Raw genomic sequence first — 26,526 nt, 5'->3', positions numbered from 1 at the left:
TGGGGTGAAGACTGGCTCCTCTTGCTAGCCATGTAACCTTGGTCAAGCCTTCTTAATTTTCTCTACAATGACACCTTGTGGATTTATTTAAATTAAAATAGTGTACATAAAGTATAAAGAATAACGTAGATGTCTGATAAAGAGAAAGATTTAGGAAGGTGAAAAGGCAGTGTACTTGCCCAGCAGTGGCTAGGAAGGAGAGGGATTGAGTCCATCTGAGACTGGCTACTTGTAGCTGAGCTCCTAAAGCCTCCTGTCGCACAGTGGACAATGTCCCTTTTGAGTTTCCTGATCAGGGTCTAGCCTGGCAGTGTTGGGTCCTCTGTATTTCAGCCTGGTGCTCAAATGTGTCAACTGTCTTTCATTGGCTGTTTTTCCAGCTTTGAAGGAGGTTTGAGAGGTCATTGAATTCTTTCTCTTCCCTTCATGTAGGTGGGTCTCTCCCTCAGACAAGACTGGGACATGAGCTGAGGTTGAGGGGAGTGAGGAAGCCACAGCCTGTGGGCTATAGCCTATACTTCCTTTGCCCCCTAAACAGGACTTGAGCCTGTGTTTTCCATGGTGTGCTGCTGGAGTTCTGGGAGGGAGCCCATATGTACTCTGAGTGGAGACTTCTAAGGAGAGGGTTGAGCAGTATGCTGGCCCTGCTACTGTTGGTCCCCTCTACTTGGAGTGCTGAGTGGTATCAGAGCCTATGCACTCAAGACTTGCTGTTCTCTTATACCACAAGTATGCCTGGGATCCAGCAGCATTGTCTAGCCCATCAGAAGGGAGAGGCATCAACAGAGGGGGACCTGAGGCATGGGTTGCTTTGGGTAGATCTGTGCCAGTATAACATGGGATTTCCTGCCTGAGTGTTACTGAATACATGGTAGTGTCCACTAAGTTCCATTCCTGCTTGTGTGTGTTTGTGTGTGTACGTGTGTATTGGTGGATTTGAGAGGTGGTGCACAGCTCTGTGTGTATACGGATGTTCTGGGTGTGTGTGTGGTTCAGCACTGGGGGGGCCTCTAGGATTTGTCTGTGGCTTAATCTCCCACCCTCCCTGCTCCTGGAGGGGGAGCTGTAACTCTGCCCTCAGGCTACCTAGCTGCATTCCCCTTTCCCACAGCCCACCAGCCTCTCTCATTCTGTCACAACAAGGAGCTTTGGCAGAAAGGGAGGGAGCGTGGGTGCTGCAGAGAGAAAAACACCCCAAAGTTTCAGTAAAATGGCAAGAGAGATGCCAGCGCCCAGAGAGCAGGAGCCTTCTGTTTCTCACAGCCTGCACTGCTGGGCTGGGGGTCTCATACAGATTTCCTTTCCTTCCTTCTTCCTTCTTTCCCTTCCCTTCCCTTGTGGTATTCAGGAAAGGGAAACCTGCACTGAAGGGAGAAAAGGAACAAAGATGCTTGTCTGAGGGACCAACATCTTTTATAACTACCAGAACAAGCAATTCTGGGTCCAGCTTGCTTTGGGCAAAGTGGAGTGTGTGTGTGTATGTGTGTGAAGAGAATGTATGTGAATGTGTGAATTGTGTGTGTATGTGTGTGTGGGGGGTACAATAAAGATAACGGGCAGATAAAATGGAAAGAGGCAAACAGCGCTAGTTAGATATCTGCCTTGGATAACTCATATAAATAATTGAAAATTGACTGTATTTGTGTAATAAGTTGGCCATTACCCGATATGTTTCAACATTATAATAAAGATATGTAAAAGGAAAAACCTCAAGATCGACATTTTTCCTTGTACTTTTGAAATTAGGTGTTTCAAGGGTGGGTGGGTCTAGTTCAGTGGTAGGGCTCATACTTCGCATGCACAAGGTCCTGGATTCAATCCCCAGTACCTCCATTTAAAAAAAAAAAAAAAGCTTAAAAAAAAGACAGTTAAAAATAATAAGTGAAATTAGGGCATTTCATTTGAGTAATGGTTCCTTTTCGAAAGGGTAAAAACCTCATTTACTCAAAAAGCTCAGGAATACAGTTCTGTTACCATTTCACCTAAATAAGGGCTGCAGTACATTTTAGTACTGTTCGCTCACAAATTATTTGAGTTTGTAAACAAGATCCCAAGGGGAATGTTTATCCCACTCAAGAAAACAAGTTTTCACCTCTTTGAAGTATCTATTTGCATTCCAACAATATGGTACTTATAAATCACTCCTTTCTAGCAATTCATTAAAGCAACTCCTAGAGGCAAAACTTTAAAAAAAAAATAAGGCTGTATTTCTTTATTTAAAAGCCTATAATGGGTTTGAAAAGTTTTTCTGACTTATTGGTGTTTACTCATATATGATCATAATAACTTCTGATGTTTATTGGGTGCTCCTTATGCATCAAGCACTGCAGTAAATGCTTTACATACAGTTCTCATTTGGTCATTCCAACCAGGGAGATACTGTTACTTTACACCTAAGACATAGAGAAGTTAAATAGCTTAATTAAGGTCATGTAGGTAGTAAGTATCAGGGCAGAACTTAAATTTGGGTTTTGACTCCAAACTCCCATCCTTATCCCACATGCTCTATCGCATCCCTTTATATTTTACTGTCCAAGGATGTCAAAACATGGCAGCAAGAGGAATGACTATGCAGGTGCCTACAGAGGGCTGTCCCCATAGAATTCTTGGCTCCTGGTCCAGACCCAGTCTGCAAGGACAGGGCCTTGGTATTTGGTATCAGCCCAGCCCAGAGATGATAATTCCTGTTGTTGAGATGGGGGAGAATAACCTAGCTGGGGTATGGCGCATGAATCCCATTGGGATTTTTCAATTCTCATTAGGACGACAGATTTTTGGAGGGTTATCTTTGGCATGGGACTTTGGCATGAGGAAATCAGTGAATGCAAAGCTTTTCATAAAGTATGTATTTAGCACTGTGACCATCAACCCAGCTAAGAATGACCTCAGAAGATTCTAGAAAAAGCCTAAGGACTTTGAAGAAAGGCAGTGACCCTGAACTCTCTCTGGAAGGGGTGAGGGAAAGGAGGCAGAGGCAGAAAAGGAAGGTGATGGGAAGAATTAGACGGGAAGGTGTGAGGGATAGTGTGATGGGGAGGAAGCATGCAACCCAATGAATAATGGAGAACAGCTTTATTACTTTGACTTTTTGAAATAAGAACTGGCTTATGAAGGTGGGGAGGAAGCAGCCTGGGAATAAATGAAACGAGAAAGGAAATTGAAGCCATCATTTCTGGCCTGCTGATGAGCAGATGTCAGCATGCCCTTAGCCTCTTGCTGTATTCAGTGCTTTTCTAGAGATAAATGATCGTGTTCAGACAGGTTCCAGCGGGCTCTGTACTGAAAACTCAAAGGCTCTAGAATATTTTCATTATAAGAAAGAGGGCTGGAAGTTAGGGACTAGTTGTCTAGTCTCTGAAGTTTTTTTTTTGTTTTGTTTTTGTTTTTTACATTTCACTCTTACCATTGGATTTAAATACAAAACTGAAGGGAGATCAAGTAAGAATTTCTAAGAGAGGAGGTTATAAGCTGCTGGGGTCTCCACCAGGATGACTTTAGGGGTAGATTGGTTGGGGTATCTAGAAGGCAAAGAGTTTGAAACACCTTTACCAAAACATTGAGAAACCTAGCAGAGCAAAGAATACTTGAAGCAGTCCTGCCTTCAGGCCTTCCCTTACAAGAAGCCAGGTCAGAGAGCAGGGGGGAGAGGCGGTTTGGTGAATAGTACCTGATGGGGATGGAGAGAAAGGCTGACTCAGGGACACAGCCTGGGAAAGCAGCCCCTATGCTGAAATTTGTAAGTTCTCTGTGAAGACTCATTCACTGCAAGGGGAGACAGGCAGAGTTTGCACTTGAGACCAGGCATCCTCATCCAGAATTCCTCATTTGACTCTTCTGTATCTAGCCGAAGGGAGTTATTTATTAATAGTTAGAAGAAGTGGGCAAATACCACAACTTGCTGGGTTAACCAAGGTCTGTGGCCTTTTTTGGAGTGTACAGGCCCAGTACAGGGAGCAGTTTTGCCCTTGGGGTAGATTTTGCTGATTCAAAGTCTACACAGTCTGAAATCATGCCTGTAACAGACAAGATGGAGAGCCTGGGATGGGAAGAGAAATTAAAAGGTGCTATGAATGCCAGAATCCCAGTCCCAGGATTCTGACGGACTAGATACTTGGATTCTCCTGTTGAAAGCCATGATCATAAACAGTGCTGGAATCAATAAGTACTTGCTGAGCACTTGTGGACATTATATGAGGGATGCATTGAAGAATATGAGACTGCCCCTACTCTCGAGGAAATTAATGTGTCTTCTGATGACATTGGCTCCTTCTCCTTTAGACTTTTCCTTTTTCATTGTTTTCACCTATGTAATCCTTTGTCTCTACCCCTTCCCTCCTCTCTTCTTGTCCCCTTTGATTTCTCACCCTTTCCTGGTCCCTTTGGTCATTTTCGTTTCTGAATATCTTTGTGCTCCTTTTCCCACTTGATCCTTCCAAACCTCTGTGTACTGTGTCTCTTGGTCTTCCTAACTTCCCTCCTGCCCTGGGAAGATGATAAACTGTTTGCTCCAGATTGCTGTAGGCCTCCGGGAGGTTAAAATTCTCTTGCCCTGCACTTGTGTCTAGACCTGGAAAGGCACAGATAGCCCTGATTTTCCAGAGTTTAGAAACTGCTTGAACGAACTAATCTAATCTATCAAAGGCAGGAGGAGTCTTAGCTATGTCCAAGTGGTACTAAAGATACCTGCCAAGAAGCATGTCCTGCTCCTGCTTTTTAAGTCTAATGATCAAAAGGCATGGGACAAGTTGATATGGAATGATAGGGGATGATGGATGACTCATTAAAATTGTAATAATAATTAGGAACAAGCAGAGAAAGACCACAGGAAAGGATAGTTTCATGGGTAAGATATTATGTTTTCCCACATTTTTTATTTGGTGAGTGTTTGGGAATGATCAGCACACCCAGACTCTACTGACTCTTCAGCTACAATTTCATTTTCAACAAAACCTAAATTTGAAGCCCTCAACCCGGACACTCTTCCTTTACTGAACACCAAGGCTCCTATTCGTGTTCTTGACATTAGTAACTTAAAGGTAGAGTTGAATGGGTTTGTGTAAGTGCCTTTGTGGGAAAAATGACCCCTGAGTTTTCCTTGCTCAGCCTCAGCAGTGCCTTAGGTACTAAAGATAAAGAAGTATGCACTGGGGTTTTAATCAGGGAGTGGGATTGTCTCAGATGGCTTTTCAAACCCTATGGGAGAAGGAACTTGAATTTATTCCTCTAATTCACAGTTGCCCCTCTAACTCTGGACTGCACAGCAAGAAAGGGAGGTTAGCTGGTTGGTCCATTGTTTTTTTTTTTTTTTTTGCCCCCATTCATTCGTTTATTCACAAACAGTGCCAGACACTGGAAATGTGAGAATGGGACATTATGGTCCCTGTCCTCCAAGAAGCACAGTGGGGGAGACAGGCATAGAAATAATCACAATCCAAGTTGGTAATTGCTACTATACAGGTAACGTGATCTCAGAGGAGGGAACACCTAACATGAAGGAGGGAGGGAAAGAGGCACTTAAGCTGGATGGATCTTCTTAAAGGGTGAGTTGAGAATTGGCCAATCTGAAACGGGGGAAAAAGCAGATTCCAGATAGAGGGAACAGAAATTACAAAGACACAAAGGGCCATGGTTAATGCAGAGAATGATGAGTTTTGTATGAGTAGAGGTAAGGGCCATCTTGCAGGAATATCTGAAAAGAGGACTAGAAATGGAAGTTGGATATCAGTTGTGAAGGGACTGATGTATTATGCCGGAAAGTTTGGACTTGAACACATAGGCAAGAGGGAGCTACTGAAGGCTGTTAAAGAAGGAGTAGGGTAAGCACTCGTTGCTTTATGAAAAGGTTCCAGAGAAGAGTTGGGGTGGTGACAGTTTGCTGCAGGGTCCCACGTATGTTAGGGCTTGACATCTGTCTCCTATCATGGTCCTCAACTGAGGAATTCTTTCCTTTCTCCATTCTTCTCTTCTTTTACTCCACAAAAATGTGATCGGCATTTATCATAAACCAGGCTCTGAGTTAGGTCTTGGGAAAATACAAATGAATAAAAACCATTCCCTGCTCAGAGAAGCTCTGGCTTAGTTATTCCCAAACTCCATACTAGAGTATTCACTGGTCCATTTCATCACCATAGTGAAATGAGAAAAAACAAGAACAATGTAATGAGTCTTTAAATAAGGCTAAAAATGTACTAATAAAACTTCTCTTTAATGTGAGATTATTATTCAGATCTTCACACTTTACTGAAAAGATGATAGTAGATTGTTGGATTTTTTTCTTTTCCTTTTTTCCTTTTTATTATGGTAGTTTTTTTGTTTTAAGTTTACTTACTTAGCAAAATGAAAACTCGGTAATCTTTTGTTATGTCTCAAAAATTGTGTCTGTGAGGGAAATTTACTGGTTAGAGTTTAATTTCCTCATTCCAACAGTGGCACTAGGAGAAGGCCTTTTTCATCCAAAGAAGTGGACCTACGCAGAGAACATGGACTTACCAGTCATGACTGAGACAAAAGCAGGCTCTTATGCCACTTCCAACCCCACCTACGTGCAGAAAGAAGGGAAATGGAGGGTCTTTGGTCCCAAGACAGTCAGAGATCCTCTACAGAGAGATCCAGCAAGTGTAACAAGAAAATCTAGAGAAACAGGAATGGTCTGCCTCAGAGTGAGGAGCCTCTGGCTCTATCTTTTAAGGGATAATGGAATGTGGTCATTAGCTTTTATTAAAGTTAACCAGGCATTCAGGTTTCCATGGTCAGGCACAAATAACCCACCCACCAATCCCTTTAATCATATCACTTAGCCATTCATACTTCTTCGATCAACAAAACATTAGCACCTAAACTCAGACTACTGCATTATACCAAGACTGCATCATCCTGTTTGTAATTTAGGGCTTATGGGTTTGAACTAATTTAGGAATCGGTTTGGGGACGAAACAGAAAAAATCTTGTTGTGAGTTGGCATTTTGCTTAGTGACTGGGATGCAATGCATGTATGAAATCCAGAGGTTGGGGAGCCACTGGTCTTGTGGGAGAGTCAGATAGGAAAGCAAATATTTCAGTACAGTGTAATAAATGCATGTACAAAGACATGAACAACTGTGGAGTGAGGGGGAATGATGAGTTTCGTATGAGTTAAGGTAAGGTACGTGTGGTGGAAGTGTCTGAAAAGGGGACTAGAAAGGGAGGTTGGAGCTTGATTGTGAGGGATCAGACCAGGATAGATTCTTAGAAAGCAAAGCTGTGGAGAGAGCTGCTGACCCAGGGACTAGGGTGGATGGGGGAGGCTTTCCCGAGGAACTGACCCTTGGAATGGGTCTCTTGCCTAGCCCTCTCTTCAAGGCTCTCTTCTCTTTTTCTTTTCCCCTTGCCCCACATTTCCTGTGATGCCAGGTCCAGAACATCCTCACAGCCCGCTGCTCTAATTACTTCATTCCATTTTAATTCTGCTGAGTTAGGAGCCTGTGAACTCAAGAGGAAATTCATGCAAAATACCCAACAAATTGAATGTGCTGGCATTTCAGAAATACATCTGACCCTATCTGCCCCTTCATGCTCCCTTCCTCTAGCACTGCCTCCACTAGCAGCAGATGAAAAATCAAGGGTAGGATGTACTGGTGGGAAGAGGTGGTGGCATTGATGGATTTAGATCTTGGGTTTGACTGACTCATTTGAGCCATTACCTTTTGGGGGAAGAGAGAAGGACAGGGTGAGGGCTTTCTGATGGGGGGGCTTTCACTAGATTCTTTAGGAGGCTTATGGGGTCCATCTCTGCAGCTCTGAAACACTGAGAGGATACATGAGTTGTAATGTTTCCTCTTCCCTAGAGATGTTTGCCAACCAGGAGAGATACCTTATTCCAAGCTGTTTGTTGATGGAGATGGATAGAATGACCTCTTAAAATGAGGACATTTCAGTGTATAGATTAGCAGTTCTCAAGTTTTTTGGTCTCAGTATTCCTATCACTCTTAAAAATTATTGAGGGCCTCTCAGAGCTTTTGTTTGTGTGGGCTATACCTATTAACATTTACTGTATTAAAAATGAATATTGAGAAATTAAAAGTATTTATTAATCCATTTTAAAATAAGAACAATAAACCACTATATATTAACATAAATAACATATTTTGGTGACAGAAAAAATGTATTTTTCCAAAACAAAAAAAAATTAGTGATAAGATTGTTTTGTTTTACATTTTTGCAAATCTCTTTAATATCTAACTTCATCTTAAAAGCATCTGGATTATCACTTCTGCTTTCAACCAGTGTCAATATGTTGTTTTAGTTGAAGTATATGAAGAAAGTCTGACCTCATACTGTTGGAAAAGAAAAGAATATTTTGGCTTTCAAATAATTGTAGATATTTTTCTTTGATAGTACACCAAAACTCAACACATGGTAATTTATTAAAGGTGGATTGCAGTGTGGAATCTGAAACCATATCAATGAATCCCTACGCTATTACACTAAAATCCACTGGTTTACCTTGCACTTTGAGTAGATTTTTGTAACTGTCATGCATTGGTCATTTGGAAAATATAGATCCTATGAGTTACATAGATCTTCTAAATGATGATACATTTCATTGTACAATATTTTAAAAATCACATTCATTGTATCACCATAAATCTCATCAAAGAAGTCATTAAGCAATGGAAAGCCATCAAATTCATGGTGGCAGATACATGTGTTCCAAAATTCTAATTTTCACTTGAAAGCTTGAATTTTATCATTGGCAACAAATGCTGTCAGTTGTTTTCCTTGAAGTGACAGGCTCTCTTTGTTCATTTTTTGGGAAATTGTCTACCAAACATTCACATCTGGATAATCTTACTTTGTCTTTCAGTCATTGTAACAAGTGAAAATTATGTTTCAGGTAATTCAGCTTGAAACTCAAAAAATTGCTGAAGTGTTTTTCCTAGAGACAACCATTGTACTTAGGATACAGCAGAAGTGCTTTATGTATGCTTCCTATTTCCTCAGACAGAATATTAAAAAGATGTTACTCAAGGGTTGAGATATAATAAAAATTAATAATGTTTACAGTTTTGTCAAGGACAATCCTAAGTGAAAGTGAACTTTTTTTTTTTTTTTTTTACTGCAGTGAAGAATACAAGGACTACTAGTACAGTTTAGGGCCATTGCTTTGATTTGTGCAAAGGTGCAAGCTGTTTTATCCACTGTTGCTTTTGTACCATCAGTTCAAACGTCAACACGGTGAAAAGGCAGATAATGTCTTAATGATATAATGAAAATAGCTTTGACCTTACGGACTTTGAGGATCTTGGTTACCTCCCAGGGGTCCATGGATCATACTTGGAGAACCACTGCCCTAGATGATGTGTCCAAATTTCTCAGGGTTTGACCCAAAGTCTTCTTTTCTTCTCACTCTCTGCTCTCCCCTTAGGCAAACTCATCTGCCTTTGAACTACCTCTGAGCAAATGACCCACACATTTGTTGTCTCTAGCTCTGACCCCTCCCTGGAGCTCAAGACCCATGCATCCTGCTGCTAACTCAGCATTGGCATTGCATGTCTCAGAGGTTCCTCAAGGGCGACCTAAGACTTCACTTGAGGTCATCTCCCTTATTGTCTTCCATCCAGTTATGCAAGCTGGAATCCTTGTCCTCAGCACATTCAGCCACCCCAATATCCATTAAATCACCAAATTCTATTAATTTTACCTCCCAATTATCTTTTTGGTCCATAACTTCTCTCTATTGCTACTACCACCACCACTACCAAAGTTAAAGGCACCATTATCTCTTGCTGGAATTACAATCTCCCTTCAGTCCTTTCTCCTCATTGTAGCTGAGTGATCTTTTCAAAACACATATTTGATCCTGCCAAAACTCTGCTTAAACCCTTTTGTGACCTCTCATTGCTCTCAGAATGAAGGTCATAATCTTTAACATGGTCTGACTCCCCAGTGTAGGTCAGATTCTTTGGTATATGCTGTCCTGGAGCATGTTCCTTTCCTTCATAATGCTCATCATGGTTTGTACTTATGTATTCATGAGTAGGATTGTTTGATTAGACTGTAAGTTCCCTCCTTAATGAGATTATAAGTTCCATGAGAGCAGGCATCTTATAAATATTTACTGAGTTGGTAATTGAATGAGGCCTAGGATAACTCCTTAGAGCATAGATTAACCACTGAAAAATAACTCATCTGCCCCAGGCCTCTGAGTTGGGGGAAGACCTATTTTTATTTTTATTGTCTCATAGCATTTCAAAGAAAAATGGTGCCTTGTCTGAGGCTTTCCATCAAAGCATCCTCCTAAGCGTGGGGGCACATTTATCTTCCTTTTGACATAGAAGCCCTCTTTGCTCCCTATCACTCATGCTGCCAATGGCTCTTGATGAGGGTTAGCTAGCAATTCTGACCCTTCAGGAATATAAAAAAGGACACATCTCTGTCTCCCACTAGGTGCTTGGCTAAGAGTCTCATCTTCGCAAAAGAGAATAAAATATAACAAGTGGAGGTGCCAAAGGGGAAACAAAAAGAGAATGAGTCATGTTTGTCCTCAGGGAGACTTCAATCTGCAGCAGAAGACAGAGCCCTGTCTTGGTTGGTTTTTTTGTCTTTTTGTTTTTAGCTGACATCAGTATAGCACTGGAAGTGGTCTTTCCTAGAGGAGGGAAGGGATACCAGTGTTTACTAAGTACTCCACTGTGTAATTAAGCAACTACCAGGCACTTGACTTTTGTTCTTTCATTTAGTCTTTACAACAACCATATGAGGTAGGAATTACTGTCCCATTTTGTATAGATGAGAAAACAACTGAGGCCTAGAGAAGTTAAATAACTTTATAAGTAACACAGCGTAATGTATTAGATCTGTTTAACTACTCATTCCACAGCCCCCTTTGTGACTCTGTACTGGTCAAAACTTGGCTGCAGGCCATGTTATATACCACATAACATCCCTCTAACTTCTTAAACTATCACTTACCCACCTCCATCCTCCTCTGCCCTTGGTGATTGACCCAGAGGGAGGTTCTGACCCAAGGTCGGTCAGTACATGGACTGGCCAGTAACCTCTAATTTATGGCCTGGTGGAAAAAAGAAAAGAGCTGAGCCAATCTGATTACCTCTATTAGAAACTTCAGCCTAAAGCAAAGAGTTCCCAGCAGCGATCAGAGCCTGCAAGAGAAGCAGACTTGCCCAGAGTGGCTGAATCACACTGGGGGCAAGGGGAGCATGACAAGGAAGAGCTGCTAGGGCGCCTTGAATCTAGATTCCTCCCCAGCCTTGATGCCTGCCCCTGTCCTGAGAGGCCCAGTGTGGCTCCTCATGTATCTGACACTAACCTTCTATGCCTGAGCTAACTTGAGAGGTTTCTCTTTTCCCATTAGAGTTGGACTCAAAAGGTTATAGAGTGACAGGCAGATAGGCAGAATTTGAACCCAAGCTCATCTGACTGCACAGCCTGTTCCTTTGATTATTCCACACTGCAGAGGGGGAGTTCCTGCACAGTGTCAACGTCCAACACCCTAGGAATGAACACAATCAACTTTGGAGAAGGGTACCAAGTTAAAGAAGGATATGTGTAGAACCCTTTACTGCTGGGTGCTGTGAAGAGGTCAAAAGACTGATTAATAGTGGCTGGCCTTGATTTGGGAATCCTTCCTGAGAATTACATACCATGTTGGCCAGAAGCCCTCCCACTGCCAGTTACAGTTTGGTGTGCAACATCATATACGAAGTAACTAGTCTTCAGTGACATCATTCAGTGATGCTGTTCCCACAAAGGCTCTAGATCTTGGGCAGGTCAGGGTGGGGAACTACAAAGAGCATAAGCTTTGGAATTGGGCAGATTTGGATTCAAACCTTCTTCCTGCCTGTCTGTCCTTGAGAAAGGCAGCACTGCTTTCCTAGGCTGTTCTTGTGTCCTCATTGGTAAAAATGGGGAAAATTCCTACCTCACAATAAAGATTAGAAGAGGTAAATATACAGGACCCTACGTTGGGGGAGTTAGTGTTTGATGGGTACAGACTTTTAGTTGGGTAAGATGAAAATGCTCCGGAGAGGAATGGTAGTGATGATGGTTGCCCAACAATGTAACTGTACTTAAGGCCACATAACTGTACATTTAAAAATGGTTAAAATGGTAAATTTTATGTTATGTATATTTTACATTAAAAAAAAAAAAGACTTTACATTGGTCTCCCATGTACCAAGTGCTTTGTAGATGCTGGTTTCTGTCTTTATCCCCTGTAGTAGAAGCCAAGGTCCTGTCAGTCCCAGTGCCCTTAACCCAAGGCTGCTCTCCTCCAAGACCCTGAGGCATGGGGCCCACCACAGCCTCCTGTCCTAGAGAGCTAGAAGCCCATCAGGGCAATGAATTAAAGTCCCCAGACCTGGGAGATCAGGACACAGCTATGAACTGAGCACTTCCCAGGGTAAGAGGCCAGGACTGGAAGCTGCTGGGGCAGAGGAGATCTGGGTTCAGACTTGCCCAGGTCCAGCCTCAGGATGCCGGGCTACAGGGCAGTGCCCAGGTCTCTGACTGCTGAGGCTCTCTCCCTAGACAAAGGAGCACCAGAGAGACTCCTTATCAGGGAAAAGTGGATGGTTGAGCCGCATCTCTGCTAGAAATTCCAGAACTCTTCCAGGAGGGCTCCTTTTTTTCTCTAAGTTTTCTGGTCACAGCACTAAGAATGCTTTGTGGAGCTGGCTTCGTGCCCCCACCTCTTCCTCCCTGCCTCCCCTAAAGCTGTGCCTGGGTTAATATGACAGTGCTGTGATAATGGCCAGGAGATGACTTTAGCTAACTGATTAGGCCCTCTAGAATGGCATCTGAGGCACTGCCTTAATTCTCCCTGGTGGGGAGGCAGTGAGGGCCCAGGGCTGGAGCACGGGCACTGGCTGAGAAATTGCATCCCAGAAAGCACTGAGGGGGAAAATTGTAAGTATCAGAATTTCCCAAGCTGCTGTTCCACAGGGGCCAAACATCGTTAACAGCAGCACTAATTATGATCCAGAAGTGTCAGGCCTGGCTGCCTGGCCTGCCCAAGCAATCCTTGAGAGTGGCCTTGGGAGCCAGTAGGGCAGAGGCAGAGCTGCACGGAGGCCCCAGGAAGCTGGGAGAGGGGAGATGGCAGGGTCATGCAGACACGTGGGGAAGAGTTGCTGGGTACCCTCCTGTCCTTCAGAATGCTTGGAACTGGGATAGGAAGGGTGGGAGTCAGATTGCTGGAGTGATTTCTACCTGCCAGGAATTCAGGGTTGTCTCCACTTCCTCTCTTCTCAGTCTCCCTTGTCCTCAGTGCTCCATTGAAAATTCTCTTGTCAGTGTCACCAATGGCTTCTCATTTCAGCAGTTATCTCTTAGTCCTCCTCTTACTTATCCTAGCAGCAACATTTGACACAGATGGTCACTCATTTCTTCTGAAAACATCCTCTTTGTCTGGCTTCCCAGACACTCCTCTCTTATTTCTCCTCCTACCTCTGCTGTCTCCTGTGCTGGCTCCTCATTTCCCCCATCTGTGAGCCCCTAGGACTGTCACTGCACCTGTATTCTTATCTACTCTCGCTCCCTAGGTAATCCCATCTATCTCAGGATAAAGTCAGCTATATACTGATAAATCCCAAATGGATATCTTCAGCCCCTATATCTCTCCTGAACTTTAGACTCAGATCCAGCTGCTACTTGACATCTCCATGTGAATGTCGCTCAGAGTCCACTCAGAGTCACTGTCTTCTCCACTGCAATAATTGCATCTCTCTTCTATTAAGTCCCAAACCTTGGGGTCATTCCTGGATCTTCTCTTTCTTTAATGTCTCCTTATCCAATTCCTCAGAAAATGCTGTCAGTCCTACCCTTTAGATTATCTCCAGATTCTGGTCACTTATCTCAGTTACACCCTGCCCGCCCTCATTAGAGCCACTGTCATCACTTGCCTAGGCAATTGCAGGCACCTCTAGATTGGTTACATTACACATTAGGCTGCTGTATCAGAGTCTCCAAGATACAATGTTTTATTTTCAAGATAGAAGATTACTTCTTTCTCAAGTATGAACTTGTGTATAGGTGGTCTGGGATTGATACAGTCACTCCACAGTATCAGGGATCTTAGCTTCTCATGCATGGCTTGCTGCTCTGTCCTTCAACATACAACTTCCATCTTATGGCCTAATATAGCTGCTCCAACGCTGTTGAGTCCGTAAGATTCCAGCCCATGGAAAAGGGAGAAGGAAGAAGTGGATAGCAGTCCCTTTCCTTTAAGAACATAACCTGAAAATTACAAATATCCATTCTGCTCATCCCATCAGCCAACGTTTTGTCACAAGGCCATGCTTAGCTGCAAGGGGGCTTGAGAAATGTAGTCCCTTTTCTGAGCAGCCTTTTGCCCAGCTAAAATGGAGAGAGACTGAATTTGTGGGAAAATGAATGGGCTCTGCCACAGCCTTCTAAGTGGTTTTCCTGCTTCTGCTCTACAGGTTGTTCTGAACACAGCATCCAGAGTAGTTCTGTAAAATCAGGACTTCTCACTCCTCTGTGCAGAGCTTTCTAATCACTTCTTTCTCACTCATCTAACATCCTTATTTTTTTTAATAGACTTTATTCTTTTAGAGCAGTTTCAGGTTCACAGCAAAACTGAGCAGAAAATACAGAGAGTTCGCACATAGCCCTCCCCACCCACACATATATACTTCCCTATCCTCAACATCCCTCATCACTGTGGCGTATTTGTTACAATTGATGAACCAACATGGACATGTTATTATCAACCAAAGTCCATAGTTTACATCAGGGTTCACTCTTGATGTTGTACATTCTGTGGGCTTTGACAAATGCATAATGACATGTAGCCACCACTCTAGTATCATACAGAATTATTTCATTGCCCTAAAAATCCCTTGTGCTCCATCTGTTCATCCCTCCCTCCCTCTCCCCAAACCCCTGGAAACCACGATCTTTTTCTTGTTTCTGTAGCTGTGCGATTTCCAGAATGTCATTTGGTCGGAATCATATAGTTTGTAGCCTTTTCAGACTGGCTTCTTTCATTTAGTAATATGTCTTTTAAGTTTCTTCCATGTCTTCCATGGCTTGATCTTTTTTTTTTTTACTGCACATATATTTTTTAATTTACATACATGTACTGTTCATTGTTTCTAAGAATGTTTAGCGCTTTAGCTTTTTAAACTTACATAGTTATCAAAGGAATAAAACTAACCACAAAATAAGAATTAATTCAAAAAGATACATACACCCTGCTGTTAACAGCAACATTATTTATAATTGCCAAGATATGGAAGCATCCTAAGTGCACATCAATAGTTGAATAGAGAATGAAGATGCAGATACAACTCATCCATAAAAAAAGAAGGGTATTTTGCCATTTGTGGCCCTTCATTCACTGGTTTGTTTGTTTTTTTTTCACTTCAAAAACCAGAATTTTATAACTGGCAGAGACATTTCCATTACATCAAAAACAACAAAATACCTAGAAGTAAACTTAACCAAGGAGGTTACCTATACTCTGAAAACCAAAATGACACAAAGGAATGGAAAGATTTCTTGTGCTCTTGGATTAGAGGAATCAACACTATCAAAATGGCCACACTACCCAAAGCAATACACAGATCCAACACCACCTCTGTCAAAATGCTCACGATATTCCTCACAGAACTAGAACAATTCCAAAATTTATAAGAAACCGCAAATGACACCAAACAGCCAAAGCAATCTTTTGTAGGTCTCTCTTTTTTTACTTTTCTTTTTCTTCTCTTTTCTTATGGTTTGATGACTAGAGAAGGTCCTTTAACATTTGTTATAAAGCTGGTTTGGTGGTGCTGAAATCTTTTAGCTTTTGTTTATCTGTGAAGCTTTTGATTTCTCCATCAAGTCTGAACTAGAGCCTTGCTGGATAGAGTATTCTTGGTTGTAAGTTTCTCCCTTTCATCACTTTAAATGTATCTTGCCACTCTCTTCTGGCCCATAGAGTTTCTGCTGAAGAATCGGCTAATAACCTTATGGGAGTCCCCTTGTATGTTATTTGTTGTTTTTCTCTTGGTAATTTTAATATTTTCTCCTTATCCTAAATAGTTGTCAATTTGATGACTATGTGCCTTGGTGTGTTCCTCTTTGGGTTGATCCTGTGTGGTACTCTGCACTTCCTGAACTTGGGTGACTGTTTCCTTTCCCAAGCTGGGGAAGTTTTCAGTGATTATCTCTCCAAAAATTTTCTCAGCTCCTTTCTCTCTCTCTTCTCTTTCTCAGACCCCTATAATGCAAAGATTAGTGTGCTTCATGTTATCCCAGAGTTCTAGTAACCTATCCTCATTTCTTTTCATTCTTTTTTCTTTTTTCTATTCTGAAGTAGTGATTTCCACTAATCTGTCTTCTAGCTCACTGATCTGTTCTTCTGTCTCATTTAGTTTATCTTTGGTTCCTTCTAGTGTATTGTTCATTTCAGTGATTTTATTCTTCAACTCTGAGTATTCTTTATATTTTCCAACTCTTTGCTGAAAACTTCTCTCTGTGCATCTATACTCCTCTTGAGTTCTCTGAACATCTTGGCCATCATTACTTTAAACTCTTTCTCAGATAAATTGCCTATCTCATCACTTATTTCTTCTGGGATTTTATCTTGTGCCTTGGCCTGGGAGATATTCCTCTGCCGCCTCGTAGTGTCTATCTTTCTGTGTGTTTGTGGATTCCTTCCACAGGCTTTGGGATTATTATTTTCTTTTTTCTAGTATCTACCCCTGGTGAATGAGGCTGGACTAGAGGCTTATGCAGGTTTCCTGGCAGGAGGAGTTGGTGCCTGACCACTTACGGGAGAAGCTTCGTCCTGGACCTCTGGTGGGTAGGGCTGTGTCTACCTTTGTGGCTTAGGAAGTCTGATGATGGGTAGGGCTGTGTTCCCACCCTGTATGTTGTTTGGCCTGAGGCTTCCCTACAGGCTGTTGGGTGGGGCTAGGTCTTGGTACTAATGATCCAATCAAGATGTCAGCCTCCAGAAAAGCTCATGTAGATTAATACTCCTGGAATGTCCGCCACCAGCTTTTATATCCCCTGAGTGAGCTGCAGCCATCCCTGACGTCCCCAGGAGACCCTCCAAATCCAGCAGACAGGTATGGCCCAGGTTCCTGTGGAATTACTGCCTCTGCCCTTGGACCTGGTGCACGTGACTTTCCGTGTACGCTTCCCAAGCAAATGGAGTCTCTGTTTTCTTCAGTCCCATGAGGCTCCCAGAGCCAAGCTCCTCTGGCCTTCAAAACCAGAGGTCCTGGGGTCTTCTTCTCTTCCCAGTGCCGGAACCTGAGCTGGGGAGCCTGATGTGGGGTTTAGAGGGAGGGCCTCTGTGACTTAATAAATCTTCAGCTTGTGGGTCGCCCACAGGAGGGGTATGGAGCCCAGTTATATCATGAGCACACCCCTCCAACTGTCCTGCTGTGGTTCCCTCTTTAAGTTGCAGAAGACCTTTCTTGCTAGGTTCCAGTCTTTTTTCGGTGGTTGTTTAGCATTCAGTTGTGGTTTCGTTGTAGTCACGAGGAGAGACAAGCTCATGGTCCTACACTCTGCCATCTTCCTAACATCCTTATTGTGGTCTGTAAGGCCCTATATAATTTGAGCACCAGTTTCTCTCTGACCTCATCTCCTATCTCTCTCCCCCTTGTTTATTCCACTGCAGCCATGCTGGACTCCTTGCAAAATGCCCCCACCTCAGAGCTCTTGCGTTGCTTTTCTCTCTGCGTGGAACACTCTTCCTGATAGCAGGTCTAGCTCCTTCACTGCCTTCAGGTGTCTGCTCACATGCTACCTCCTCAAGCTGGCTTTTCTTGACTCCTGTTCCCACCATCCCTAACCCCTTTACACTACTTTTTTTCCCCAAGACAATTAGCATCACCTGAAATACATGTTTACTTACTTTATTTTATTTATTTAATTAATTAATTTTTTCTTGAAATATAGTTAGGTTAAAATCTGCCAGTTTCTGATGTATAGCATAATAGGCCAGTCTTACATATACATACATATTCGTTTTCATATTTTTCATTATTGGTTACTATAGGATATTGAATATAATTCCCTGTGCTATACAGTATAAACTTGTTGTTTATCTGTTCTATATATAGTAGTTAGTACCTGCAAATCTCAAACTGCCAATTTGTCCCTTCTCACTGTTTACTTGTTTTATATCTGTTCCTCCCTTCTAGACTGTTAAGATCTAGGGTCCACACAGAGCAGGTGTGCTATAAATTCTTGTGTGAATGAATGGACCAAGATGGCAGTGCCTGGGCTCAAAGGCAGCAGGATGGGGATTCTTTCATAATCATTTCAGGGAGGACTTATTTCTTGGTCTCTGTTGTGGTTCCAGTTTGGAAACAGACTCATTAGTTTCTTGCTTCTGGGCACTCCCTTCAGCAGTTCAATTTATCAGATGTTCATTAGGCAGCCAGTATGACAGGTATCTAGTATGGTGGATATAAAAGGAGAAAAAGCTATAGATCAGTACTGGCCCTCAGGAAACTTACAAGTTGGTTAGAAGCCTAAATTATTTTGTTCTTTTTTTTTTTTTTTTTTTTAACTTTGCTCGTCTGCCATTCAGGAGCAGTATAAAAGGTCAGGGAAAGAGTGGCTCCTCTCTTTCTCTGTGGCAGCACTGTGAACTGGTGTGGCCTGGGTGGGGAAAGAGGGGTGGATATGAAGAGAGGCTGCCCCATTACAGGTTACAGTTCTACGTTATGATGGGCTTCTTTCTCTTACTCCACATGGAGTAGGGCCTCACTCATTGCTGGTCTGCTTAAGAAACGGTTTGAAATAGTTCTCATTCAGCGCATGAAGGGAAAAGACATAAGACACAGGGAGTGGCCAGAGGGCTGGGGAGATGGAAAGGAGGGATAGGAGTCTCAGGGGGTGCCCAGCTGGAGGGAAAGGTAGCTCAGAAAAGCTGAGCAGGAGATAAATTACCTGAAACCGTTGTTCCATTATCTTTTCCTGCTCTGGGCAAAATGCAAAAGTTCAGGGTTGGTTATTTTCCCCAGACTCCTCCATGCAGAGCCGCTTAGACACTGCTCTGACATTTATAGTCCGAGATCAGAGGACTCCTCAGAGGCCTAGCTTTGGATTTCCACATTGGGAAAGCTCCATTTTTCTTTTCCTTTGGATGAAGCTGCTTGTTGCATCCCCTCCTAATTTTTTTTCTTCTCTTAACATTCCCCTCCCATCTGAGAGGTAGAGCCAAGAGCAGTGGCCCTTAAACAAGTATTGGAACTACTTGGAGGGCTTGTTAAAATAAGATTTCTGGTCATCACACCCAGAATTTACTAATTCAGTAGGTCTGGGGTAGGGCCTGAGAATTTACATTCGTACAAAGTTCCCAGCTGCTGCTGCTGCTGCTGCTGCTGCTGCTGCTGCTGCTGCTGCTGCTGCTGCTGCTGCTGCTGCTGCTGCTGCTTATCCCAACCGCATTGGGAGAAACACTAGAGCAACTAATTCGGGTTTACAGTTGTCCCATCCCTGACCTTCTACTGCAGTCCTTTCCCCAGTTCCCCAGCTACAGGAAAGTGGGCCTTGAGTTATCACAAAATTAAATTAGATGTTGAGGGTTTCCTGACCATCAGGTTTGTTGGCCAAGGGCCTTAGTCCCAGGAATAAACCTCCCTGCGAATCTTTGAGAATTGATTTCTATTCCCATATTAGGGGAATTCAGATCTCTTCCCCACAGCTGCCTGCCTTGCATGGAGGTGGGGGGAGGCCCTCCTCAGGCAGGGAATTCCTGAATCTAAGAATCGCAGAAACTGTTGCTGGTGGAGGATGGGAGAACAATAGATGCAGAGGGAACCCCTTCCCCTCCTAGATTTCTTTGAGATTAAAATATTTGTTTCTTCCTGAGCTCTGCTCTTGCCCATGACTGGGAAACCATTTATACTTAATGTCTCCAACCCATTAGCAGCCCAGCATGGGGCTCTGCTAATTAGGCTCCTTAATGGCAGCGCTGTGAAGAGTGAGGATGTGAATGTTTGCACCAGCTTCCCAGCCTCAGCTAGAAAGAAGCATCAAGACAAAGATCAGGGCCTAGGCAGGCTCAGAGGTGTCCTGAGAATGATTCATGCCAGTGTAGGAGGCCCATCTAATGGTAACCTGTCCTCCTACCTCCATTTTGATAGAAATGCAGAGTAGGTCCCTTGGTCACCTTGGCTAAAAGAGCAAGAGTTCCCCACTCCTACTCTATAGTCTTTTCTCTCCTACATTAGAAGACAGTGAGCTTCTTTGGAAGCATATTCCTATACCAATGGTCCTCATCCAGAGTTTATTGAGCACCTCTGTACATGAAAGTCTCTCTCCTGCATCACCTGCTTCCCCCTTCAAAATCTAAAAGACCAGACTTTGTTTTGTCACCAAACAGATGATGAGGGCCTTTGGCCTGGAATCTGAGAAATCCCTGAGGACCATTTAGCTCTAAGACTCTACAGTTCTATGTTGGCTGCTACTTCTGCAGCTGATCTTAAAGAATTTGGGTTCTGTGGTTTAGATTTATGGAATGAGTATTTGGAATGCCCTGATTTAAGGGTAACCAGATAATGTTCTCAGAGATGAAGCCATGCCTTGAATCCAATCTCAAAGTATTTGTCTCTTGCTCTTCCTGGCATCTCATGATGTGCTTGGTTCCACTAGATAATTCAGACTACTGGCAGCTCTTCAAGATGCTGGGAAGGAAAGATATTCTCCCTCTACTACCTCCTTCAGTGAAATACTTGAGAGAGGAGATGAGTTTCTTCTATTAAGAGGAATGAAGGGAGTCAGCATGTGCCAGCGACTAGTTCCTGCTTGCCCTCTCCTCGTTTCTGGGACAGGTTGAGTACCTCTAAGGGGGACTCAAACATTGAGCCTCAACAGCCATCAGAATCACAGGCTGGATAATGCTGACTTTTCTCCTTTCAGGCAGGGAGAGCCCAAATGGGTGCCTGCATTTCAGTCTATCAATAAGCTGACTGGTTGGCCAAGAGTTTGCAGGCCTCCTCTTTCCTGCTTTTTCCATTCTGGCCCCTTAGCCTCAGGTTTGAGCCATGGGGAACCCTCTCCAATCTGCTGGAACATACCATCTCAAACTGTTTCTATTGTGGTCTGGGTTGCCAGCTCCCCAGCCTGCTGCTGCTGGAAGAAGGCTACGATGTCAGTAATTGTTCACAACATCCCTCCACATGCCAGCCCCTTTGTTGGGGAGGGGGGAATCACATCTGAAGCAGACAGTTTGGAGAGGGTTGGTGAGAATGGAGGAAGGGAGAAGTGCTCTGTTGCCAGTTGGGCAAAGCCATGTTTCAGCCAGGCCACATTGTGCCCACTATTTTCCTGTAGCCCAGCTTCCCACATGGTCTGTTCAGGCCCATCTGCCCTGCTCCTGGGCCCTGGAGAAATGCCAGCATTTCCCTTCTTTGTCCCTTCTGCTTTCTGGGCCCCATCTGGCCTATTCCCAAGATGTACAAACATCCCAGCTGGAGCTGGCTTGGAGGCAGGCAGTATAAGCAGGGCAGGGGCTAGAACTGTAGTTTGAGCTGATGATACTATGTTCCAGAGCAAGGGTAGGTGGACATACTTAGCAACTGAAATGTTATCTGTTTCCTGGCCTCCTATCCTACCAGAACATGAGCTCCCTGAAGGATGCTTTGGAGATAGAAGAACAGTGCTTGACTCAAATCTGTCTCTTTTCTAGCTGGTAGCTTTGGGCAAGTCAACCCCTCTGAGTCTCTACTTTTTCATCTGTAAAATGAGGTAGTTTGAGAAGGAACAAGTAAACTGGGAATTGCAGTACAGATCTTAGTTATTCTTCTCATGCCCTGCCCTTTTGGGTCCCCCTGGATTCTGATCACACAGGGATGCTCTCTTGTCTGCCTTGAGGGGTCAGAATGCTCTGAGGACAGCCCTACCCCATCCAGGAGTAGCCAGAGCCCTGAAACCTCCAGGAAGGTGTGCATAAGCCCATATCTGTGTTGTTTCTTCAAGGCCCCAAGGGAGTGGGATGGCTGGAAGATAACTGAGGTTACAGGAGATGCTGTGGGGCAGCATCAGGGGTTGGGGAGAGGAGGGAGTCTCATTTCCATCCCTTTGCCCCAGAAGCCCTCAGAGTATGTGCATACAGGGTTTTTCTCCTGCCCAGCCCTGACCAGGTTTGAAGGAGGAATCCCCACTGAAGATTGATGTCACAGATTTACCTTCCCCTCCCCCAACCTCATCTTTGGTGATTTAAAGAAATTATTTGGACACAGGAGTTAATGGAAGTAGGTTGCTAGTGTGTGGGCAAATTCATCACTGTCTCCCTGCATCCCATGAGCACATCTGTCTTTCAGGGTGAGATATCCTGCAGTGACTTTCCAAGGTCTGAGAAATACAGGCTACCTTGGGAGGGCAGGGTTGGGGGCAGCCTGGGCAGGGATTTGGGGAAGCTGGGGTAACTGCCAAGTGGCTCTAGAGATTAGCTGGGAGGGCTTTCCCTTTTGTTTCTTTAACTGTGGGAGAAGGGAGGCAGAGGGTATTGGCATTGCTAGGAATGTTGGTGCCCAGACACCCCCCCACCCCGCCCCCACCCCACAAGTAGGCATAGCCCCTGTAGTCCATGGCAAGGCTCAGGGTGAGGAGGACTGTTTTTGCAGTTGTCATCAGCAGTGATGAAAGAGGGGGAGGGAAGAGGAGGTAAAGGGAGATTGATGGAATAGTGCTCTGGAGGGAAGAGGACTGGCTCTCCTTCCATTCGACCAACTTAGCACTCCCTGGATGTGGCACTCACGGAGGGAGCTGTTTTGAAATCACAAAGACCTAGTGCTAAAGGCTTGGAGGCTAGGAGTGGGAGATGTGGAAGGGGGAGATAATTATGCAGTTGGAGACAGAATTCTCTGGCTAGGAGAGGATTGCTGCCCTCTGTAGCCCCATACACAGCTAGGCCTTCCCCACAGGCTAAGCGCATATGTGTACATGTGCATGCACACTCACACCTACGTGTGGTGGGAGTGCAGAGATGCAGCTACGAAGAAATGTTTAGAGGGAAAACAACTGGAGACAATGCTGAGGCTTGTTCCCTACCTCTCCAGCCAATCAGATGGTTTTTTTTCAGATACTAACTTGAGTCTTAGCTGGCATCTCTCCACTCCTTATTTTGCTCTTTCTCTTCCCTGAATTTCTCAGTGTCCTATCTGTTTTCCCCTTTCCTCAAGCTCTGATCTTGAAAACAGGAGGTGTTGGAAGAAGACCTTCCCTTCTAGCTGCCACTATTTAGGATGCAGCAAGATGGATTTAAATCAGATTAAAGAAAGAACCAGGAGTGGGGAGTCATGGGTGGTCAGGAGGGAAGGCACCCTCTAGGGGTGGGCTGTGGAATCCTATAGGCTCACAGAATGTCGGAGCTAAAGAGACCTGAAGAGTCTTCTAGTCTCTCCTGAGCTGATAGACGTTGGAGCCAGAGGTCCTCTTCGAAACAGCTATTATTATGTGTATTATCAGTGGTAAATTTGGTCGAGTTTCACTGGCAGCTGAGGGAGTTGCTGAGGAGAAGCAAGGTCTCGCCTGTGCTCCCTGAGGCTGGCAGATTTCCCACCACGCACTCATTGAGGTGATTCACTGAATCTGGCACAGCATCTTCTCTCTGAGGCTCAGAGGAGGCAGCTGATTTGGTACGTGGAACATGACTTTTTCTGAAGCCAGGGTCATCTGGAGACTGGACAGTCCAGTCCTCCTCTGAGCTCTGGGCATGCGCCCAGATGCCAGGCCGCAGGGCTCCAGTGTGTTGTCCTTCTCCCAAGTTGACTGCTTGCTGGAAGTTCCCCTCCTCGGTGACCCCTGCCAAAATTCAGCTCTGATTCAGGCTCTGGCAGTGTATAGAAGGGGCAGCATAAAGCATGGGCAACTAGAATCATCTCTAACAGGACTTCCTTCCTCCACCCTCAATTGGCCTCAGACAAACTAGACAGCAGGGGCACTCCCTGGTCATCCCAGGAGAGGATCTGGGGTGGGGTGACCATCTTCAGCCTGGACTCTGAGAACATTAGAAATTTTGTCTGTCCACTTGTCAATCTGAGGGTAAGCAGAACAGAGCCTTTGAGAACTGGAAACAATCTTTTTCTAGCAGACAGAGACAGAGACTTGAGAGAAAACTGGCTTTTCTAAACTGTCCTTGAGACTCCTTAGGATGAAAGGAACCTGACTTCTGCCTCTGGGAGATCAGTTAGTAAGGCAGGTCTCTATCTGGGAGTCACAGCCAAGACCAGGCGGGTTCCAGTTTTGGGAATGTGTAACTCCTGGCCGCTTGCCAGTCCCCAGCACCTGACCCTGCTTTAGCTATCTTTGGGGTTCTGAATTTTCTTCAGAATGACTTTCAGATTAATCTGTTTTGCTAATAGCCATATGCTACCCACTAGGTTCTTCATTGGAGGGGGGAAAAGGCTTTTTCTCTCTTTCCTGGACCTAATACAGTCCTCTGTGACTGTTCCTGGACCTGTCTGGGAATCTGATGAATATGGGGTACAGAGGGATTGCTGAGCAGGTCGGTGAGGGTGTGGCTCATTCCTGACCTGTAGCTGTCACAGCTGGGGCTTTTGGGGCAGCAGCTGCCTTGAGGAAAAGCCCGTGAAAGAGGAGACTTCCTCTTTCCTGCTCCCACTCCTGCTTTTTTCCAGTTATCTCCGTTAGACTTTCTCATCCCCCACCCAGTCATCCCAAGACCACCTACCCTCAGAAATTTTTCCTCTCCAGTAACAGGGCCTATGTGAGTTACGACTTATGGGCATAGGGAGGGTAGAATGCCTGTATCAGAAATTCTCTCTGTCCAAAGAATGGGCGGAGGCCAGTATATAGAGACTGGTGTAGAAGATGGGCTCTCTGGGCTGGAGACAAAGGTATTGTTGGTAAGCAGAGCTGAGGGCACAGGTCTGAGTCTATGAATTTATTCTGAGGGAGGACATGTCCAAGTCACCTTCAGAAGTGGTCTCTGATTTCAGAACTCAAAGTTACTGGTCCTCCCTAGAGTCTGGCTCTGTAGGAATTCCCAGGCCATTAGAGCCCACTTCATCCCACAGGGCCTCAGGTTTACTGTGAGCATTAAGGCAGCAGTCCTCCAGGCTACAGAGGAAGGGGGTTAGGGAAAGAGAAAAACAAGCTCAGTTTTGTAGGCCCTGGCCAGGTCGGGCATGAGAACTGCCCAATGTCTTATGAGACTTTCTCCAGTGTCTTAAGAGTGTGGACAGTCCCAGCCGCACTCACCCCAAACTGAGGCATTGACTCTCAAGCTCTAGGTCATTAGACATTAGGGACTGGGCCTTCTCTGATTGAAAATCTGTAGCGAGGTGAATTCCGAAGCTTATCTGTAGTCTTCTCCCTGTGTCTTCCAGCTCCTTCAACTAGGATATTGTCCTGAGGTTTCACCTGAGTTCTTCCAGCTGCAGTTTTAGTGCAAGCTTTAGCTTACAGCACACCCTGGAGACCCTGGGACACCTACCTGTGCAGTTGGACCAGTGAGGTACAGTTGTGTGGAAAGTGCTGAGGATGAGGAAGACTGCATCACAAACCAGGCTGTTCATGGGTCTCAAAGGTCTAAAGTGTGACTGGGCCCTGGAGGAATGTTGGTGTTTTCAGACAGGAAGAAGGTGAAGGTTTGGGAGCAACCTGCACTTGCTCACCATATCCGAGATCTCCTTATGGAAATGAGGCCTCAGCTGGACCAGCAAAAGAACGTTTAAGAGGCACTGTAGCTCCACCCATGTGGTCTTTCATCCGTTCTCTTGTGTCCCCTCCCCCAGCTTGGCATCTGGCCCTCGGTGTAGGGACAAAACCTTTTTCCATTCTGAATGATCATTTACCCCTTTCCTCCAGGGTGCTGATCTAGCTGGACATCAGCCTGCTCAGGGAACCTCAGGCTCCTGAGATGGAAGTGAGGGAGTGTAAAAGTCAAAGGGTTATTCTTGGTCCAAAGTGAGTTAGAAGTTTACTACAATTCCAGAAGCTTCAAAATCTAGGAGTTTAGGCCAGCTCAGTGATAGCTTCTAGGTATATAATCTGAAGGCCTTGTGGGGTGATGGTGGGGGGAGATGTAGAAATTATAATACTAACAGCTCCGAACCATTACGTACTTTCTATGTGTAAGATATTGTTCTAAGCATTTTACATACTTTATCTTGCTTAATCTTCAACCCATTGAATCATGATTCCTATTTTACAGATGAGTAAACAGAGGCACATAATGATAATAAAAATTAAAATAGTAATAATAAAGATAAAATTTTATCAGCTATTTTTTATATTAACCCAGTGCCAGGCCCCGCACAAGCACATATATGTATGATATTATTAAGTCCTGGGGACTTATCAGATCCCCATTTTCAGCTAAGGAAACGGACTGAGAGAGAAATGACTTGCCCAAGGCCACAGAGTCCTAGAAAGTGACCAGGCCAAGAGCCAAATCCACTTCTGTCTGATAAAGCAGTTCATACTCATGATCCCTTAGCAACACTGCCTCTCTAAGGGAGAGAGCAGGTGGTTATGAAAGAGAGTCCCACTGGATTTTAAAAGCAGGGGTAGGGAGCCGCAGCA

The 26,526-nt window shown here is 44.4% G+C and overlaps 1 protein-coding gene across 3 annotated transcripts in view; it reads left to right on the top strand.

The window, feature by feature from the left end:
- Window positions 1-26,526, top strand: part of CTNNA1 (catenin alpha 1) — a 276,028-nt gene that overhangs the window by 26,989 nt on the left and 222,513 nt on the right. Inside the window, exon 1 of one of the 3 annotated variants that reach the window (XM_072956855.1) lies at window positions 25,337-25,456. The exons of the other annotated variants lie outside the window; for them this stretch is intronic. The gene's annotated coding sequence lies outside the window, so the exon portion shown is untranslated. Of the gene's footprint in view, window positions 1-25,336; window positions 25,457-26,526 lie in introns of those variants that run through there. 3 annotated transcript variants of the gene reach the window in all.

This window comes from Vicugna pacos, chromosome 3 (genome assembly GCF_048564905.1).
Source record: "Vicugna pacos chromosome 3, VicPac4, whole genome shotgun sequence".
Classification (NCBI taxonomy): domain Eukaryota; kingdom Metazoa; phylum Chordata; class Mammalia; order Artiodactyla; family Camelidae; genus Vicugna; species Vicugna pacos.
This window is presented reverse-complemented; position numbering and strand designations above follow the sequence as displayed.